Consider the following 16,640-nt stretch of genomic DNA (forward strand, 5'->3'; position numbering starts at 1 on the left):
CCTAGTTTGTCCTGTTTGAGGATTGCCTGTCTTTTGCCTGTTTTTTGACCACGAGTTTGCTCAGTGATTTTGGATTGTTTGCTTTGTTTTCATTAAATAGGTCTAATACAAGGATTTACGCACATTCAGCCTAATTCAAAACAGATCTGATTTCCAGCATCAGGACAGATTACTGAAAGTGAGTCTATCTTGTGCCACTTCAACACCTGTGAGTTGATACTAGGTAAGAAAACTTGCCACATGGGTACATTACAGTTACCCAAACAGAACTAACATAAGTTAAAATGTACTTTAAATATGATCCACATTAATGGATAGGCAATACCTTTGCAAATACTCAAAAGCCTATCAAGCACACCACTGATTAATCCAAAACTAAATGAAAAAACAACAGTGGAAAGCAGTGAAACAGTGGAAATATTTATATAATTAGAAATATAATTATATATCAATTATATATATATTGATATATAAACAATATCAAGCCCTAATCCCTTAATTAAAGCAGTAGTCAGTATGTTCAAGGAGCTCTCTGTGGTGGCTTATATGAAGCCCTGCAGTTGGGACACTCAATAAAGCTCTCATCCAATGTGTTGGAGCTCTTTAATGGAGAAGTGGGGTTCAGGATACGGTCCTGATTGGTCATCTTATCCAAATCCAGCCTGGTGTATGAGCTTGGCTCAGAGAACCGAGTTTCTCGCTGCAGTTTCTTTATATTTTTATTAAAATAAATAAATAAACAAATAAACAAATAAATAAAGTTCATTGATTTGGATTGACTGAATTACTTTTTGATTTACTTATAAAATCAACTTTACCCCAAAAGTGATACTGAATATAAATATGACCATAAACATACAAATGAAGAGTTACGGATCAAGTGTCTTGCTAAATAGGGTTTTATGTCAGTTTAGAACCACTGATTCTCCATCATAACACCTGCTACATTCTGAATAACATAGTATATTAACTAAAATCAACCCATACAAGAGCTACATCTTAGCTCTTGTATGGGTTGATTTTAGGTGATTTTAGTTTAGCCTGATCATGTGATGAAAGTGAATTTCTGACGACTCCAAGCGTGTGATTTGGTCTCTAGCCTTGTGAAGCTCCATCAGCACTTTGTGGAGCTGTTGCTGTAGACTTTGTCGGTCCATTTTCTTGTTCTCAAAGTCTCTGGCAGACAATTGGATCTGCCAGATAAAGTTGGAAATGCTTTAGAGAATCGTTCTATCATCTATCTGGTATTATAAAGGGTCACTGAAGCAAAATCTTGTACCTGTTGCTCTAAAACAGCCATTCTTTTCTGATCTTCATGCCAAGTCAATAGAGATTTCTGAAGATAGTTCGCCTTTCAAAGGAGAAACCATTATACTTGTAGGTGAAACAGGGACAGTGTAACTGTCCGGTACTATATACACGAGGTGCAGTGCATGGACTGAAAAGATGGTTGGAAGAGCATATAAGATACAATTATTTGATCTTTTCCAACATTATCATTGAAATTGTTGTGGATAAAAAATGTCATAAAATAAACATAAGGGAGACCAAGCATCCAGCAAAGGGGAGAAGAAGAAAAGACGGGCACCTAGACACATAGAAGCGGGATTAGGCGGACATTGACAAATTGGAATTACACTTTAAAGATCTTTAAGAGCAGTAATAGTCAAAAAAGTCAAAAAGAGGTATACGAGCTGAGCTGAGGAGGGCTAATACACACACACACACACACACACACACACACACACACACACACACACACGCTCGTACAGTCAAGGGCGGGCAAGCAGACACAACATACACACACACTCTCTCTTTCTCATACACACACATGAATAACTTTAATAATATCTTATAGTAATAGAGAAACTCTATAAAAAAACAGAATAGTAGGATATGCAGGACAGTAGAACTGTAATGATATTAAGAAGTTGGAAGTACAGTAAACCGCTTTTCAAGTAGTATAAATATATATAAATAAGAAATATAGTGCAAATATGAAAATAAATTATAAACTAGAAATACAGGAAAATGTAAACTTACTCATGACTCAAATGGTGAGGGTTCTTGGCTCGCAAGGAAGGCCTTAATTTTAAGAAAGAACCATGAGGAGCCATTTATAAGGGTGGCTGAGTCAAGCTGCCCCCCCCTCGAGATAACGATAAGACCAAGGTCCCTCTAGGTTGTTTAGTCTTGTCCACGTTCTATCCTCTGGGTAACTGAAAAACGAAGTTTCTGATGCCCTAGGTAACTGAAAATTCTGGTTTCTGATCCTCTGAGTAACTAGAAACTCAGGGTTTTTATTTTCTGGGTTATTAGAAATGCCTGGGTTCTGATTTTATGTGTAAATTAAAACCCCTGGTTTCAATTCTATGTGTAAGTGAAATAGCCCTTTTCTGGAACATAAGAGTAAAGTAAATGAGCTCTTTTTTAACCCTATTGGTAGTGAGATCATAGTCTTCTTGAAACATATGGGTTATTTAGTGTGTAAATACAGTATAAATACTGGAGCTTAAGCTCAGGGTAGGAGGATCACTTTTGAGAATTCTCATCGGTGTGGATCTCGTGTGGTGGAATGGAACAATAAAGCTGGACCCTTGCTTCTTCTCACTCACGGCTGGTGTATTTTTTCTATCTCCAACTGGTCTCAGAGGTATATGTGAGTATTGGCTTCTAAATTGAATTTTAAATGTTTTTGGGTAATAGGCTAAATTCGAGCCAACATTTGGCACCCCAGATGGGACTGGGCTAAGATCTATATGTCTGGAATCTCTCCCGTGGGACTTCGCCCTCTAAGCAACAGACAGGCCGTATAGGAAAAAGGCACTGCAGACGCCTGTTATTTCAAAGCTCTGTTTTAGTGTTCTGTTGTTACGATTGGGAAGCCCCGGGGTGGGAAGAAGGACTAAGTGGGTCTCCAAAAGAACCTTGAGTGAGTGAGAAGAGGTAAGAGAAGTGTAGATTGTAGAAGATTGTACGTTTTGTAATTGTATAAGGTTCATAAGACTGTGTAATGAAATTGTATATGTGTTGTGTAAGTCCTGCAATACCGCTGGAGGAAGGTAGAAAAAAGGTAGAAGAAAAAAAAGAGAAATACTCCAGGGCTGGGATAGAAAGCAGGTGGAAAATGAGGCCTCAGACCCCAGATACCGGCTACTAGACTAGACTAGCAGACTAGTGGCGGCTGCATTGGTGGGGACCCCTAATACCGCTGGAAAAAGATTAGATAAAAGATAGATAGATAGATTAGATTCCAGGGCTGGATAGAGAGGGGAATAAATCCTGGGCCCAGGTCCGGGTCGTGCAATACAGCATGCCCGGTGTATGAATGGAATGTGTACTAACAAATGTGTGTGCTTATAATATATGTGCTTATAATATGAGTGCGGTGTGAGAGCGTGTAAGTTTTGGAGACAGGGAAAATGTATTTATTAGTGCTGTGAACATGAGCTCCATACCTAAAGAGATATGTGTGTTGGATAAGTTGGATAAGATTTAGAGAAAAGAAAATTTTTTTTTGGAGAAAGTTGGATTTAATTTGTATGGCTGTAAGCTTCATGCATACGGAGCTGGTATGGAGGTGCTTTATACTTTGAAAACTTCATGTAGTAACATAAATAAGTGTAATAATGTGAAATACAATGTGTGTATGGGAGCTTGCCGGCGTTGTTGATAGAAAGGGGTGTATGTGTGTGTTCCTATCTGTTCTTATCTGCGCAAGCAGGCCTGCTGTCTGTGTGGAAAGAAAAAAAGGAAAAGAAGAAAAATGTGTGTGTGTGCGCACTTCAGATTGAGCTGAGTAACATAGAACAGTGTGAGATTTTTTTATTTTTTTAAAAATTTTTTTTAATGTTTTGAATCTGGTACGGACTTTCTGTGAGTCGGGTGTGACTGTGTGTATTATAACTTTATTGGTATCAATAACTGCTGTTTTAAAAATTGGGGGAGCATGCAAGAACATTGTAAATATTTTAGGCATCTGTCAGACTGCCCATTGGGTGAATAAGAACTTCTAGACCAGTAATATATAACAAAATTGTTGAGAAATCAGTGAGTCAGTCCATTGGGACCTTTCATTTATATTCCATAAATTATGAAGGTGTTGTTCAGTTAAATGACAAATAATAATACAATTTAATTTTTGTTTAATTACCCAAAATTGGGTAATGTTGAATAGGTAAATATTATGTCTAAGAATATTGTAAACATGTAAGAATTGCCGGATTGGCCGTTGTGTGAGGCTGTGTGAATTACCTAAAGTTAAACTTAAGACTTATAAGAGTAATTGAATCATTTTACTAAATTAATTAATCGTCATAAGTAAATTGAATGTATGTACTCTGAGTGTATGTGAGTCCCTGGGGAGGCTGGCTGGGCCGAGTACGGATGGAAGGGAAAAGCCGGCATAAATCGGTACGAGATAGGCTAAGCAGGCTGGAACAGCAGGTAACTTAGTGGATTTAGGGGGCATGTACAACAGACTCTAAGGGCTGAGAGGTGTGAGACACGGCCAGAGTTATGGCTGAATGTAAGAAAAAGATGAGCCCGATAGAGAGGGTGATAAGCAAACACTGTACAGATGAGAAGGACATTAGGCATTATTGTAAAAAATGGAGTGAGAAGACTAGTGGTGAGTGGAAATGGCCCGAGGAAGGTACTTTTGATGAACAGCTATGCCAGATAATGAAAGAGAGATTAGCTGTATGGAATGAACAGAAAAAAGGCTTGAGAGTGAGGGAGAAATGTGTGAAGACAGAGAAGATAGTGGACTGGTTTGTGGAGGCAGGGAAAGAGGAGAAGGAGAAGGATACATGGCAGAGAGAACGAGCAGAGGCGGTGATACGGAAGAAAGAAGAAAGGGAAGCAAGCCTAGGAAAAAAGATAAAAGAGGCCATTCAGGAGGAATGGGCCGAGGCCCCGCCCTCATATAATCCTCAGTACCGCCCTCCAGTGAGACCTGTCGGAAGTGCCCCACCTGCCGGGCTCTACATGATGCAAGACCTGGAAGACAGAGAAGATGAATGGAAGGAAACTGAGGTGGACATACAGGGAACATTCACCGGATACCAAAGAATGAGGCTTCGCATGCGGGAGGATGGAGAACCTATCAAAATGGAAGAAGGAACTGCCGAATACGAGGATAGAACCCCGGTCGAGAGCGAAAGCCCACGGCTGGACCTCCCACAGGTAGGCAACAAGGAGAGGGACAGGGAACTACAGGAGTATATGAAAAACTGGACCCGCACTCCGGGGTGGCCGGAGCACGGGGAGATTCCCCCCAGCACTAGCACCCTGAGGCCAGGGTCACGGCCAATGGTGCACAAGCAAAAAGACAAGAAACTGGGGGAAATACAGGAGCAGGAGGGGCATGGGACCAGGGGCAATCAAGAAGGTCGTAGGAGTGAGAGAGGGCACGAGGGTGGAAACGGAGCACGAGGGGCTCCACATACCACAGGAGGAGGAAAAAGTGAGCCGAGAGACAATGTGGGGCGGGTGGTCCGTATAGAGGGGGATGTGGTGCTCTCCCCATATGCTATCGAGGAGGATAAGGAATTGGAGGGCAGGATTCGACGGCTAGAGGACGGGATATCATACGGCGTGGGTAAAATGGATGAATTGAAAAATCTCACAGGTCAAGCGTTCCAAATGGCGACTGCTGTGAAGAATAAGTATGCGCACAAGCCCCGTTTGGGAGAGTCAAAATCACAGAGGTCGAGAAGAGCACTGAACCAGTCATTAGGAAAACATGTGAAAAGCCTGAGTAAGGCCTCAAAAGTCCTAATATATCACCAGCAGAAGAAGAAGCAAGTAAGTTCAGACATGGATCTGGACGAACAAGTGGGGACTGAGAGCGAGGGGACTGAAACAGACAACGAAGGAAAAGTTGAACAAGACGTCAGTGAGGAGGAGGACTTGGAGGATTTGGAGCTTAGAGGAGCTAGATCACTACGGAGCAGGGCAAGCCTGAAGCCCCCAGTGAGATTCGAACGTGGTATCACAGCGTACTTGGCGCATGCCCGCTCCCAGTCGGAGCCCAGCCTTACTCAGGTTGGGGGGTCACCTCCAGGTCAGATGATGCCCCTCATGGTTAAAGGAAAAGCCCTACATTATGCACCCTGGAGTTTCATGGACCTAACGGGCCTGATCCAACGACTACCCAACATGTGTGAAGGGGGGCAGAAATGGATTACGCAGTTTGAGGAAAAAACATCAGGACAGCACCTGGCGATAGGCGATATCAAAGCCATTCTCTGCCAAACAGTGGGCAAGGGATGGGCTGAAGAAATTTTTGATGGGGCAGAACACAGGGATTTGATAGACGACCCCAAGGCTGATGCCATCCCGTTTGGCCTGTACCGACAAGAAATATGGGATGCTGTGAGGAGTATGTTTCCGGCTAAGATGGACCCTGGGAAGCTTGAAAATATAAAACTGAAAGACGAAGAAAACGTGATAACCTTCATACAAAAGTTTCAAGATAAATGGAGGGATGAAACGGGTGCCAAATGGGACGATTCAGTGGCAAGTGTGGGACTGTTCAAAGTGCTATTGAAGAAGGCTCTCCCTGGGGAGGTACAGAAGAAGTTAGAGGAAGTGGTGGGGCTCAACGCAATGGAATGGGCTTCATTTCTGGCACATGTGACCCATCACGTGGAGCAACACAGAAAGCTGAAAAAAGAAGCTAAAGATGCCACTGAAACCCTAATGAGCCAACTCTGTAAGGCACAGCTCGGCGAACTGACCAGGACTAAACAGGAAGAGAAGGAACGGAGGAGGGAGCACATTAAACAAGCGGCAGTAATGGTGCCCCATCCACAAGCGTCAGCCCCAGCACAGGCTGACACTATGCTGTTGGCCATTGGATATCAGGCCCACCCACAACAGCAAGTCCCACACATAACTACTATGCTGCACCCCGCCCAGATGGATTACATATATCATATGAGGGCCCCCATGCACCCGGGAATGCCACCTGCCTGGGGGAGGGGACGAGGATACGGACGGGGTCGAGTTTTGCCAAGACCAGATATGGCAACTGAAGGGTGTTGGGGATGCGGTGATCCTAGCCACTTCAGGAGAAATTGTCCACGTGTCCCACGACCAACTTGGGGAGACTGCGTGGATAGGGCTGAAAGAAGAGGTCAGGTGCTTGGACCGAGAGTGCCGGAGAGCTATGGAATGCCACCTCGGTGTCAACCGCTACCCCCAGTACCCCAAGGTGGCCCCATGTATGGCCCCTATGGGGAGCCGGGACCCAGCCAGAGTTGAGGAGGCCTAGAGAAGCCCGGGGGGGAGCTCATGCAGTCCGTCACCACACTGCACCCAGAACAAGAGCCAACTGTTACAGTGACAATCGGAAACACCTTGCAAGCGCCTTTTATGATCGACACTGGAGCTACATATTCAAGTATAGGGAAAGAAGGTTCACAGCTCCCCCTGTGTAAGGCTATTCAAACTATGGGCTTCTCAGGAAAAATACAGACCTTACGATTCACCGAGCCTCAAGAACTAACTCTGGATGGCGTGACAATACAAGCACCCCTGTTATATTCGCCAGGAGCACCTGTTAACCTACTGGGACGTGATGCCCTGTGTAAGTTGGGAGCTCAGATACAGTGCGAGGCGACTGGGATTTGGGTGACGTTCCCCAAATCAATATCCACACAATTCCTACTGTTGCACGAGCCACCTAGCACCGCCCGTAATGTGAGGATGGTATACTGGCTAGAGATGTCCGATCCAGCTAACTCGGAACTCTGGCACAGATACGCAGAATGGAAACCATGGTTACAGTACATGCGGCCCGATTGCACAGAAGTGGAGGCCCCTTTATATTGCACTATTAAAAATGATGACGGTGGACGAGACCAGGAATATGCTCAGCTTTGGGAGGACATGGAACAGGGACAAGTAATGGACATTAAAACCATGGAAATAATAAGCGGCCCACAGGGAGTGGCGGCTATGATAAAGCTCCCAGATAGAATCACTAACTGGTATCAGCTGGAAGGGACAGCGCCCCATGTCACACTCATGGTCACCAAAGGCCTGGAACGGGAAGATGTAGAGCCAATGATAGGGCAGGCAAAAGAAGTAAAAGAGTGGAAGCCAACTACCAATCCATCGTTACACAAGTCGCCTGATGGAAAGTTTGTGCGAATCTCAGTAACAGCAGTTGATACCGCCGTGGCCACTAGTGTCTGCATATGCACGAGCACGGACCGGAGTGGTTTACAAATGGCAGTTAAGGCAGCAAAAGATCAGGACAATGAGGAAATACTGAAAACTATTCCAGAACAGCTATGGACAAAACATCCGACCGACGTAGGGTTGGTTAAATCCGCCGACCTAGCTCAGATTAAGGTAAAAGAGAATGCAAGGTTGCCCTACCAGAAACAGTATCCGTTGTCAGTGCAATACCCCCATTTTTCCAGTTAGAAAACCTGACTCAGAGAAGTGGAGGCTAGTACATGATTTGCGTGCTATTAACCAAATTGTGATACCGGAAACACCAGTAGTGCCAGACCCACACACCCTATTGTTGACCATTCCAGAAGGGACCAAATGGTATACTGTCATAGATTTATGCTCAGCATTTTTTAGCGTGCCACTGCACCCAGACTCACAGCATTTGTTTGCTTTCACATACGAAGGGCAGCAGTACACATACACTAGACTTCCGCAGGGATACTGTGAAAGCCCATCCATATTTAATCAGGTACTGGCTCAAGACCTCTCAGCCCTGGAGTGCCGTAGCACCATCTTGCAATATGTCGACGACCTTTTGATTTGTAGTGCGTCCAAAGAGCAATGCCAGCACGACTCTCTAAAGGTTCTAAGAATGTTGGCCGAAAATGGCCACAAAGTAAGTAAAGAAAAGTTGCAATTTTGTAGACAAAAAGTGGAATACCTAGGTCGTGTGTTAGAGGGAGAAAGCCGTACTATAGCGCCAAAGCATGTAGAGGCTATACACAAGGCCCCACAGCCAACCACCGTGCGACAGATGTTGGCGTTTCTAGGAATGGCGGGGTTCAGTCGCCCATGGATATGTGAGTTTGCGCTAAGGGTCCAACCATTACGGGATATGATTAAGGCAGCAGACCAATCACAGCCAAATGCCCCCCTCGTCTGGACTCCTGAAGCTCTAGCTGCACTCGCAGATATTAAAATGGCCTTAATGACCGCTCCTGCATTGGCTAACCCAGATTATAGCAAACCGTTTCACCTCTATGTATCTGAAAGAAAGGGGTACGCATCGGCCGTCCTAACTCAGCAGCAACAAGGGATGGGAAAACAGGCCATCGCCTATTACAGCACGGTTCTCGATAACGTGGAAAAAGGGATGCCCCCCTGTTATCGGTCTTTGGCAGCGGCCGCATTTGCATATCAGAAAGCGTCCTCAATCACCATGGGGCACCCAGTTACATTATATACGACCCATGCACTGCATGCGCTCCTAACGAGTCAGACCTTTGTGATAACGAACTCCCATCGAACAGGATATGACTCCATTCTGTCAGCCCCGGAGCTCACCATAGAACGGTGCACCACAGTGAATCCGGCCGATAAACTGGTAACCCCGATAGATGGTGTACCCCATGAGTGCGTAGCGGTATCAGAGATATTTTTGAAAGCGCGTTCAGATTTGGAGAACTGCCCTATTGATAATGCTAAGCATACGTATTTTGTGGACGGTTCCTGTTATCGTACTGATACGGGCAATAAGGCTGGGTTGGCAGTAGTAGAAGCACGACGAAACCCGGCGACGTTTGAGGTAGTGATGAGTGTTCCGCTCCCCCAACCCTGCTCGGCCCAGCTAGCTGAACTACGGGCGTTGACAGCTGCATGTAATTTGGGCCATAATGAGAGTTGCACTATATACGGACTCAGCCTATGCTCATGGAGTCTGCCATGTGTTTGGACCAATCTGGGCTCAAAGGGGATTCCAGCAGGCAGATGGGTCCGCCGTGACCCACGGGGAAGCGATTTCAGATTTACTATATGCTATGACATTGCCCACAAAATTAGCTGTAGTGAAATGCAGGGCACATAGGACCGATGACTCCTTTATCACTAAAGGGAACTCACTGGCGGATGAGGCAGCTAAGAAAGCTGGCGTAGGGCCGGGGCAGATGATGGCCCTAACTCAGCCTGGGGAAAGTCCGATGCGGCATCCGCAGGTAGACAATGTGGCCCACTTGGTGGAGCTGCAGAACACCGCAGGTGTGGCCGAAGTATCGGCGTGGATAAAACGGGGGGCGAGAAAAGAGGCGGGTACTGGATTGTGGCGCAGCATAGAAGGATTGTGTATAGCCCCAGCCTGTTACCTCCCGCTCTTGATCAAAGAAGCCCATGGCTTGGATCATGCCCATAGGACCGAAACTATCCGAAAAATCCGTCAGGAATGGTGGTCCCCATTTCTGGCCAGTATGGTGGACTATGCGTTGAAAAGATGTGAAGTGTGTATCAAGAACAATGTGCGAAAGAACTTCACTGCTCCTTTAGGACATATTCCCCCGCCGACGGGGCCGTTCCGGCATATAATGATGGATTATGTAGACATGGGAGCAGACAACCGGAAAGAAGGGAAGCGCTACATTCTAGTAATAGTAGACCGCTTCAGCAGGTGGGTGGAGGCAGCTGCAACTTCCAAGGAAGATGCGAGGGCCACGGCTAAATTTTTATGTCGCGAGGTCATTCCCCGGTTCGGTATTCCAGATTTTCTGAGTTCGTACAACTGTACCCACTTTGTGAATAACGTCATTGACAATGTGGCATCTGCCTTGGGGATTGATCATAAGCTAGGCTGTGTATATCATCCTCAATCCCAGGGCATGGTAGAACGAGTGAACGGTACCCTAGTTAATAAACTGGCAAAAATATGCGAGAGCTCTCGCCTGAACTGGGTACAGGCCTTACCACTGGCATTGATGAAGATGCGTTCTCAGACCAATCGTATGACGCACTTGACTCCTCATGAAATGCTTACTGGGCGCCCAATGCCTATGGCTTTCACCCGAGGTCCATACACAGGGCCGTCTTTGGCACAATTGGAGGACGAAATGCAGGATTATGTGCGAACCCTCACCAAAATCCATAGACATTTGTATTCACAGGTTCGTGAGGCAGTCCATGGAGAGAACGAGGTACGGGAGGACGTGCACCTAGTGGCACCGGGGGACCAGGTATACATTCGTGTTTTCAAGAGAAAGAGCCCCCTTGCGGGACGTCGGGAAGGACCGTTCACCGTGGTCGCTGCAACCCCCACGGCTGTGAAAGTAGAGGGGAGGAATTACTGGTATCACTTGAACCACTGCAGCAGCGCCGAACCAGGTAAGGGACCGCTACTGCAAGACACTACCGACGAACAACCATCGACCTCAAGACTAGTCAGTACAAGGAAGCCCATTGGGGCAGTGGTGTTCACTGATAGTGACAGTGATTCGGGTGCATCCCTGAGCCCTGCCTACGGCACTCAAGCCCAGACTAAGTGGCGAGCTGTGGAAAAACTAGAGAAACTGTCTCAGTCTGATGCCAGTAGCCTTACTGTTCTCACGCCCCGAGTAGAAGTGACGGGTGTAGTTACCAGCCCACAGGAAGTTGTAACCCCAACAACGGAGGATTTTCTGTCTACGTTTGCCACTCTCTGTCAGGACCTTGACGACCCCGCTTTGCCTCTGAGCCTAATCAACTCAGATACGCTACAGTCTCTAGCAGCGCAGTTGAACTTACCTGAGCTTACTCCTGAACTTCAGTCTCCGCATGAATCCTTGCGCACTCCCCTACCACCGGTTCCGGAGGGGACCGGTGGGACGAGCTCCACAGAATAGTAGCACGTATGTGGGTAGAGTGATTTTTACAGCAGGGCTAATAGCACTCTTTTTCTTTTTCTATGACCCAATGTTTAATAGGAATGCCCTGGATTCCTATCATACGTTACGCCCACTAGTGGCTGCTACTTCCCGCACAGCCCCCTATCCCCGTATTAGGCATGTTCGATCCTGGACGGCCCCTGGCTCAACTATAGGTTCCCGTAGCTCGATGTGCGCGTTAGCTCTCCTTAGACTCGCGCATGAAGAGTCCCTGATTGGGAGAAGTCCCTATTTGGCCTCATTCACTTTCTCCCCAGCTCGGTCTGTGGAGTTCCGCGTAGGACATCTTAGAATTACTGGTAGGGCACGGACGAGTAGGTGCTCCTTCGAGCTGCCCACGATTGGCCCCCTGTGGCTACCGTTCCTTTGCTCGGCTACGGCATGTTCTTACCATGATAGTACAGGGTCACCCTTCGCATCCTGGGCTCTCCAGACCCTCCTCATTGCCCCGATGTCAACTCCGATCGCACATAAATTAATGAAATTACAATACTATTCAATCTCTACCGCTAACACCTCGCTCACGGAGGAGCAGAGTAACATGTATATGGCATGGATGGTCCATACTGCTCGATCTGTGACGGATCGCTCGTGTCTCGTATGTCATGATCGTAGCCTCACCCCCCATTTTATGCTGCCTATGGGGAACCTCACGGAATGCCTCACCAACCCCTATTCTGTTGATTTTTTGTGTCCTACTGTGTGCCTCCTTGGGGCCCTTTCTGCTGATTTTGGCCCATCGTGGATGCACAATGCAAGCTCCTCATGCCTGTTTCACCCTGTAACCACCCAAGTGTCGACTTTTGTCCGCGTCCAACCGTCTCTGCCCTCGTTCTTTCCCATCTGCCTCTGCTCCTCTGTTGGCATATATCCTGTGGGAAATGTGTCTGCCCGATGTAATGTCTCCCTGTTCGCTAATGATTTGCAAATTGAGACCCCCTCTGTTTGTGATTCACCCCCATGCACCCCCAACGTGACAATTCCCCTACCTGATCTTAGTGGTGGTACTGTTCCCCTTGCGGATGTTTTCTGGTTTTGCGGGGGCCAACGTGTACGCCAGACTTTGCCTGCGGAATGGCAGGGATGCTGCGCCCCGGTTAGGTTGGATGGTAAGACCCGTGTTTTGTTGGTGGCTGACCGACCGTCATCCGGCCGGTCCCGTTCACGCCGCGACGTGGCCCTATGGACTCAGTATGTCCGTGACGCTGGTGCAGCGAACTATTCTGACTGGGCTGCTGATGAGACCATCCATCTTGACTTTGGGGGTACCCCCGTTGGCGTTCCTGCTCGCTACAGAGCCATGGAGGCCGTTGGCAGTGGTGTAGCGTCTATTTTGCTCCCGGCCGTGCAGATCAACCGCAACGTGGCATGGATTAATTACATGTGGTACAACGAGCAACGCTTCATTAACTACTCGCTGAGTGCTCTCGGACTGGTCCGTGATCAGCTCCATGCCACTTCCCTCATGGCTGCTCAGAACCGTTTTGTCCTGGACCAGATGCGGGCCCCGGAGGAAGGTGTCTGTACAATGATTGGTCCCGAGTGCTGTGCTGCAATCCCTTTGCACACTGGTTCTGAGGGAGCTCTCTCCAAGGTCCTGGGCCAACTACAGGCCCTCCAGACGGAGCAAGCGGCTAACTCCGGCTTTGGGTCTAGTCTCCGCCTCCCGCCGTGGCTCTCCTGGTTTCTTTCTGGAGATTGGACTGCTGCCCTGACCCGCTTGGGAGCGTCCCTGTTCGTCCTCCTTCTCCTTGTGGCTCTGGTGGCCTGCTGTGTGATCCCCTGCGCACGGCGGATGGTGATGTCCTCAGCCTCCTTTTCTGGCCAGTATGTTGTTAAGGGTGAGGCGTTACCGCCTCAACGGGGGGTGGTGATTGAGACCATGCGACGGGAGACAATGAGCAGCGACAGCAGCGACAGACAGGGGTCAATGAGCAGTGACAGCAGCGACACCAGCGAGACCGTCTACGAGAACATGAGACGGGACATGAGCCAGGACTGATGGGAAAGGGGGCGCAAGGACCCGTTTGTACAAGGTAGTGGCAAGGTAATGGGCCTATCCGAGACAAACGGGACCTATTGGTGTTTTCTATGTGTTCATTTGTGTTGCAGATCTACTGAACCCTGAGGGGTGAGAAGATGTGATGATCCATACCCTGGGTGTAAGTGCTAGCCTAACCTCTCCCCAAAGGGTGGTTCTCTACAGTACGTAAAGTGCTTGAGCCGAAGGCAACTGGAATACAGAAGGATACTGCCGATAAAGACTGTTATGTCGAGTGTTATAAAATGCTGTGATATGTGACATGACATGTAATGTGATGTGCAACAAAGTGTGACGCAATCAGGCACAGAAAAGTATAATGGTGCTGCCGAGCACATAGTGCTGGCAGGGTGGGAATTTTTCCTCGTAGGAGGTTTTTTCGCCCACCCCTGACTGCGAAAGACTGGGGTTTGGTTTTTGAGGGGAAGCAAGAATCTGCAGGTCCCGACAAATACAAAACTGTGGGCTGACAGGCCTAGTTGAGAAAGATAGGGACGTGTAGATCCAATCAAGTAGTTAGTTACTGTAGTGGCCACTCATACGTACGGCAGTAGTAGTAGTAATGAATGATTAGGGGAACTCAGTTAATCACACTTATAATCGATGTAGGCAAACAAACGTATAATCAAGGTAGTTAGATTCAAAATAAGATATATATATATATAGTTGAAAGGAGAAGTAAGTTAAGGGTTAAGAGTTATGGCTAGGTACATCTACACATGTCCGGCGCAAAGTGGATGTAGGGGGGTCCTAAGGCCCATTCTCCAGCTGCCAATCTACTATGAGACCCCGGGGCGCACAACACTAGCACGTCTCCCACCAGGTCTACAAAACCTCCTCAGCTCCTATTTGGATCAGTGTTGCGTAGAAGTGGTTAATGTAAGGGACCCATTTGAGTACAGGGACGGGCGCAGGGATTATGGCTTCGTTAGAGTAATCCTCCGACAGCTAGCGGGGGACAGCCATGGGGTGCGGCAGAACCAGTTCCTCCACAGATACCCGTTTAATTAAGGTAGTGTATAAGGCTTTATAGCCTCAGAGGGGGGAAATGTTGTGGATAAAAAATGTCATAAAATAAACATAAGGGAGACCTAGCATCCAGCAAAGGGGAGAAGAAGAAAAGACGGGCACCTAGACACATAGAAGCGGGATTAGGCGGACATTGACAAATTGGAATTACACTTTAAAGATCTTTAAGAGCAGTAATAGTCAAAAAAGTCAAAAAGAGGTATACGAGCTGAGCTGAGGAGGGCTAATACACACACACACACACACACACACACACGCTCGTACAGTCAAGGGTGGGCAAGCAGACACAACATACACACACACTCTCTCTTTCTCATACACACACATGAATAACTTTAATAATATCTTATAGTAATAGAGAAACTCTATAAAAAAACAGAATAGTAGGATATGCAGGACAGTGGAACTGTAATGATATTAAGAAGTTGGAAGTACAGTAAATCGCTTTTCAAGTAGTATAAATATATATAAATAAGAAATATAGTGCAAATATGAAAATAAATTATAAACTAGAAATACAGGAAAATGTAAACTTACTCATGACTCAAATGGTGAGGGTTCTTGGCTTGCAAGGAAGGCCTTAATTTTAAGAAAGAACCATGAGGAGCCATTTATAAGGGTGGCTGAGTCAAGCTGCCCCCCCTCGAGATAACGATAAGACCAAGGTCCCTCTAGGTTGTTTAGTCTTGTCCACGTTCTATCCTCTGGGTAACTGAAAAATGAAGTTTCTGATGCCCTAGGTAACTGAAAATTCTGGTTTCTGATCCTCTGAGTAACTAGAAACTCAGGGTTTTTATTTTCTGGGTTATTAGAAATGCCTGGGACCCTTGCTTCTTCTCACTCACGGCTGGTGTATTTTTTCTATCTCCAACTGGTCTCAGAGGTAGATGTGAGTATTGGCTTCTAAGTTGAATTTTAAATGTTTTTGGGTAATAGGCTAAATTTGAGCCAACAAAATGAACACAATATATTTACATCTAAAAACTGTATTTATTACAAATGTAACATTACTGTACTGCACATACTGCTCTGACCAACGTACCTGCAGTAGCAGCTCGGCAGCTCTGTTCCTCTCCTCCTCAAGCCTTACGTCAGCCGCCTCTATCTTACACTGCAGTCTGGGTAGTCCCACAGTGTTCAGCTTCCTTTCTTCTGCTAAAGTTTGTCGGACACCTCTACGCTCCACTTGCAGCTTCTCCTGGACTCGCACCACCTCACGGCTCTTCTCTTCATACTTTGATTTCAGCTCTACCAATTCGACCTGTAGGCGGCTTGCCTTTTTGCGTTCCTCCTCCATCTCCCTCTGGCTCTCCTGCAGCTGCTTCTCCTGCTGCATGGAGGCAGATGACTGACCTGGATCATGGTAGTCAGAAAGACAGACCTCTGAATATTACCTTTCATGAAGTTAAGAGAATCTTGAAGCACCCATTAACCTTTAAATAAAGGCTCAAGTTAAGCGAATATGGTTAATAATGCAAGATAATTGGGAGTACATAGCATGATCTTTTTTATGTAATGCTAACTACCGACCTATCAGACTTTTTGAATCAGTATAAATAAAAAATAGTTTTTTGTTGTCTGTTATAAGATTAGTCAGGACACTGTTGGGTTTCTGTATATAGAGTATCATGTGTTTAGCTGCCGGTGAGCAGGATGATGGGAAAGGAGTGGACCTTTAAAAACATCTGTAGATGCAG

The 16,640-nt window shown here is 46.6% G+C and overlaps 1 pseudogene; it reads right to left on the reverse strand.

Annotated features, from left to right (window-relative positions):
- Positions 1–495: 495 nt before the first annotated feature.
- Positions 496–16,394, reverse strand: LOC108265178 (centrosomal protein of 55 kDa-like; annotated as a pseudogene).
- Positions 16,395–16,640: the final 246 nt, after the last annotated feature.

Source organism: Ictalurus punctatus, chromosome 5 (assembly GCF_001660625.3).
Source record: "Ictalurus punctatus breed USDA103 chromosome 5, Coco_2.0, whole genome shotgun sequence".
Lineage (NCBI taxonomy): Eukaryota > Metazoa > Chordata > Actinopteri > Siluriformes > Ictaluridae > Ictalurus > Ictalurus punctatus.